Genomic DNA, 5,493 nt, shown 5'->3' on the forward strand with positions numbered 1-5,493 from the left:
TCATTCTTTCCTTACTTTTAAAAACTACATTAAGAGTTAAGAACCTACATTTGCATTTCAATTCTGTGGCTCTGACCCCCTACCCTTGTAATCCTCCCTCTATTTAGGAAAGGGCTGTCTGCCACCCAGGTAGAGCTCTTTGGCTAAGGGAGTCCTAAGTAGGAAGGCATCATCCAGAATATCTCAGCCTTCACTGGAGGGATTGGGGAGTGGCTGGTGCAGGCAACTAGAGGGAATATAGATCAGGAAAATGGAAGAGGAAGCACTCTTCTCCCACAATGTCTAGACCCCATCTCTTGCAAAAGTTTTGTTCAGCTCGTCTGGGACAAGAGCCATCAATGTTGGTGGTCAATTTTGGAGTCTGGGGCTCCCTGGGGTGGGTGGGGTGTTCAAATTTGAGGTGGCCAGGGGCTAGGAAGAACCAGATAATGAGCCCTAAGCCCCAAAGAGAGTCCTAAAATCTAAGGAGCCCAAGATACAAGGGTAGTAGGTCGGGTTTGTTTATGTTAAAAGTTTATGTTCTGGAACAGCACCAAAAATTCTCCAAAGGACGGACACTGGATTTGAGGTGGAGGTTGCTATTTCCTGACCACCTTCCCGAGCCTAAGAATTAGTAGTTGGGTGTTATGTGATTGACGACTGATGGGAAGAACTAGTGAGGCCAGCAAAGCAGAATAGTTATGATACAATCAGGTACCACAAGTCATTCATAGTTTATCACTTCTCCTGTTACTGACATTTCAGCCGCCCCAAGCATTTTCGAGCCACTCCAAGCGACTGGACAACGGATCTTTGCTGCCACTGAGTTGGCTGGAATACAGGCTCTTACTTGGCACAGGGACCTACAACTCACAAATGATCCAGGTTTCAGGCTCTCTCTTTGAACCTTCAGCTGGAGCTGCTGCAAAGGATTACCGCTCGTGAACATGCTCGTCCTCTTCCTGCCCAGACTGGAGCACAAGCCTTACAGGCAAATCTAAGTGGACTTTGCCCCTAAAGGGAATCTATGGAGACACAGTGGGTGGAGGCAGAAGACATAGGTGGATGTGGACAGACCACACGCTAGGAGCTCTGAGAAAATTACCTCCATGCCCAGCTCAAGGTTTAAGTTCTTAGTATTAAACACAATGCCTTGGCACATGGCAATATACTTCGAAATTCCGTATTGGATGGAAAGAAACTATCTAATGATGATATTAACAAATATGAACACAGATTCTGGAAGATTATGAAGCTGGGAAATAATTTTTGAATTAATCGGACTGTACATATGATAGACAAAGAAATATGTCCAGTAACTCTGAATGTGAAAAATCAAATGGAAAGGTAACATAGGAAGATATATGTTATTTATTTATTTATTTATATAAATTATTTTTTAATATTTATTTTTTAATGTTTATTTTTTTGATGTTTATTTCTGAGAGAGAGAGAGAGAGAGAGAGAGAGAGACAAAGACAGAGCATGAGCAGGGCAGGGGCAGAGACACAGGGAGACACAGAATCTGAATAAGGCTCCAGGCTCTGAGCTGTCAGCACAGAGCCTGACATGGGGCTTAAACTCACAAACAATGAGATCACGACCTGAGCTGAAGTCGGATGCTCACCCAACTGAGCCACCCAGGCGCCCCTAGGAAGATATCTTTATGACCTCCCTTGGGGTCAAGATTTCTTACACAGCACACACAAAAGTAATACCATATAGGTTAAAAGTTTCTGTTCATCCAAACGTACCATTATGAGATTGCAAAACAAGCCACAGAGAGGGAGAAGATATTTACAAAACCTATGTCTGACAAAGGTCTTATATCTAGAATATGTAGAGAATTCTTGCAAATCAATAAGAAAAAGACACACCATTTTTTAAAATGGGCAATAGACTTCAATAAGCATCTTATGACAGTAAGCATGTGAAAAGATGCCCCAAATCATTAGTTATTAGGGAAATACAAATTAACACCACAATGAGATACCACTTTACCCTTACCATAAAAGGGAGGAAATGGACAATACCAGGTGATGAAAATGGATCTCTCTGTGCATTCTTGAATGAATCAGTTCAACAACTTTGGAGAAATTTGGTACTAGCTATTAAAGCTGAACCCATGTAGACCCTGATGTTACAGAAATGTTACCCCTAGGTGTATACCCAATAGAGAAGCATTCATATATATATATATATATTTTTAATTTTTTTAACATTTATTCATTTTTGAGAGACAGAGACAGAGCATGAGCATGAGCAGGGAAGGGGCAGAAAGAGAGAGAGGGAGACACAGAAGCTGAAGCAGGCTCCAGTCTAAGCTGTCAGCACAAACCCTGACACGGGACTCAAACTCATGAACTGTGAGATCATGACCTGAGCCGAAGTTGGATGTTCAACCGACTGAGCCACCCAGGCTCCTGGGAAGCATTCATATATTAACGAAAAACACCATATACAAGAATATAGTAGCCATCCTTGTCCTGGCAGAAAATAACCTAGAAGTTCATATTCATTGTATATGTATATGTATATGTATATGTATATGTATATGTATGTGTATGTGTATGTGTATATGTATATATTTATAATATACAATGAATAAACTTTTACTGATTATATATTATACATTTGTTTGCCATTGTGTACAGTAAAATACTGTACATTAATGAAAAATAATTGCTGTTACATTGTTGTGTGTGTGTGTGTGTGTGTGTGTGTATGAAAGGGTAAGCTTTATTTCTACTCTCAAACTCTTACAGCTTTGGGTAAAGTCCTCATCCCTGCCTCAGAGATGGCACAAACTGTAATAAGCAATCCACCCCCATGAAGAACACAGTGAATGTTTTTAAAGTCTTTTTTTAAATGTTTATTTGAGAGTGGGAGAGATAGAGAGAGCAGGGGAGGGGCAGAGAGAGAGGGGGACAGGATCCCTGCATGGACAGCAGAGAGCCCGATGTGGGGCTCGAACACACAAACCATAAGATCATGACCTGAGCTAAAGTCAGAGGCTTAACCGACTGAGCCACCCAGGCACCCCACACAGTAAATTTTAATGCCCCCCCTTTGGGGGAGGGAAGGTCATACTACACACTTTTGGAGACACCCCAAAGGTTGCCTGGCAGTTTTGTACAGAAAGGATTTGGTCCCATCTGAAGTGGCTTGGGATATCAAAAGTCACTTGAAGTTGGTGGCTCAACCCCTCTGGGCTGGGGTGGACAGGGAAGTGGTCTGGGACAGATGGGCAGACCTTGGGTGTGGGCTCAAGTTCTTATGGACAGAAGTAGTTGATCCTGGGGGGCTGCTGGGGTGGCTGAGGGCAGCCCGAGTGCTCAGGCTGGGTAGAGGCTGCTCTAGTGGCCTTTGTCTGCCCAGTCTGCCAGCTCAGTGCTCTGGAACCATAGCTGGGTCTCCCTCTGGGCACCTTCCATGGAGTCGCTGGCCTGGATGATGTGTCTGCTGATGTGGATGCTGAAGTCCCCACCCCCTCCGTGGCGCTGGGGGAAGTCTCAGCTGAGTCCATGTGTCCTGTCATGGCCCTTGAAGAGCAGACCCCTTTGGGGTCTTCCCAGACCATGACCGCCATGGGGCTAGAGCTCCTATAGCTGATGAGGGCTGGGTAGAAGGGCTTCTTCTGCAGGTCATGGCAGTGCTGGGCAAAGTCTCTATCTGGTTGCCTGCAGCACCTTCATCCCCACCAGCTTGAAGGTCCTCCTCTCAAACCGCCGGATCACATCCCCAATGAGCCACCACTGCACCCCTGTGGCTTCACCGCCACCAAGGTCCGCTCGTTCCCGCGTCCAGGAGGACCCCTGGAGATGGAGTGTGTGAGTGGGCTTGGACCCGTGACTCGCGGGCCATGCAGCAGCCCCCACAGGATGGCGTGCCCCAAGAGGCCGCCCATGTCCGCCCACCCGAGGGCCTCTGGCTGAGGGCCAAATGCTGCCGCTACACTGTTGAATTTCATGCACGTGTTAAACAATAGAAGCCTGAACCAAAAGACTGCGCACTCTAGGATTCCATTTCTATGAATGGCAAAACTAATCTAGAATCCTAAGTCAAACTACTGGTTGGTTTTGAGGTGGGGTTGCCAGATAAAATACAGCCCACCCGGTAAGATTTGAATTCCAGCTTTAGACTAATGTCTTACTGTAAGCACGTCCAAGGCACTATTTTTATTTGCTAAATCTGGCAACCCTACTTTGCGGGGACATTGACTTGGAGGGCGCAGGAGGATGGCTTCTGCGGTTTTGATAATATCCTATTATCCTAATGTAGATGGTAGTTACATGGGTGTGTCTATTAGCAAGAATTCAGCGAGGGGAGTGTTCGCGGCTTGTGCACTTTACGAATGTTCTCCTTCCACGAAAAAGTTTAAAAAGTTTTGATAGAATGATAAAGGAAGAGCCAGGAGTCCTGGGTTCAAACGGTAGCCTTTTGGGTTCAGTTTGTCCAAGTCTCAGTTTCTTCATCTGTTAAGCAGAAATCATTTTAACAAGAGCTATCCTACTAACTTCATGTTAGGCAGGGAGGAAATGGGGGTGCAGAGAGGTGCAATACCTTGTTCAGGGCAAACCAGCTGGTGAGTGGCACTGACGGGTATACGCCCATCATTCTAGAACCCACGTGCTGCGCCTCCTCATTCTCCCGCTAGCCTCTTGGAAAGCGCTCCTAAAACTGTAAAAGGCTCGCCAAACATCAGACCTGACTTATAATTACTTAGGGCAGGAAATTTTAATAAGCTCAGAGTGCGGTTGGTCGTTGAACAGCACCGCTTGGAGCTGCGCGGGTCCACTTATACATGGATGTTCTTACAGTGCAGGAGTGTAAATGTATCTTTTCTTCCTTATTGCTTTCTTAATAACATCTTCTTTTCTCTAGCCTACTTTATGGTAAGAACACAGTATATAATACACAGAGCATACACAGTATGTGTTAATTGACTGTTGATGTTATCAGTAAGGCTTCTGGTCAACAGCAGGCTATTAGTAACTGATTTGGGGGGGGGAGTCAAAAGTTAAACATGCATCATCTATTGTGTGTGTGTGTGAGGAGGTCAGTGCCCCTTACCCCCTGTCCCCCCGCCCCCCGGCGTTGTTCCAGGTCCAAGTGTATTTGCAAAATTTTAAAAGTGTGAGTGCATTCCCCAGGTGCTAGCTTTCCCAAAGCTAGCTTCGGATTCTCAAAGGGGTCTCTGACACCCTCCCCTAAGAAGCACAAGAGCCAGAAGGGCCCCTGATCTAAAGGAGATGCTCCAGTCCAGAGTAACCGGTAACAGCCTTGACTGGACCGAACCCCACAAGGGTTCTCTTCTTCCCATTTGACTTGCCTTTTTTTCTTTCCTCTTTAGCCCTAGGCAAACCACTTCTCCGGGTGGGGGGTGGGGGGGCACCTCTCAGTGGCCTCCCACCTGAAAAGCAGAGGCCTGGGGTGGGAGGGTGGCGGGCTTCCTTCACCAGGAGCAGCGCTCTTGCTTAATTAGTGTTTATGAAGGGCTGCGTGTTATTAAAT

The 5,493-nt window shown here is 45.9% G+C and overlaps 1 pseudogene; it reads right to left on the minus strand.

Annotated features, from left to right (window-relative positions):
* Positions 1-3,333: 3,333 nt before the first annotated feature.
* Positions 3,334-3,886, minus strand: LOC125933163 (nucleoside diphosphate kinase, mitochondrial-like; annotated as a pseudogene).
* Positions 3,887-5,493: the final 1,607 nt, after the last annotated feature.

This window comes from Panthera uncia, chromosome D2 (genome assembly GCF_023721935.1).
Source record: "Panthera uncia isolate 11264 chromosome D2, Puncia_PCG_1.0, whole genome shotgun sequence".
Lineage (NCBI taxonomy): Eukaryota > Metazoa > Chordata > Mammalia > Carnivora > Felidae > Panthera > Panthera uncia.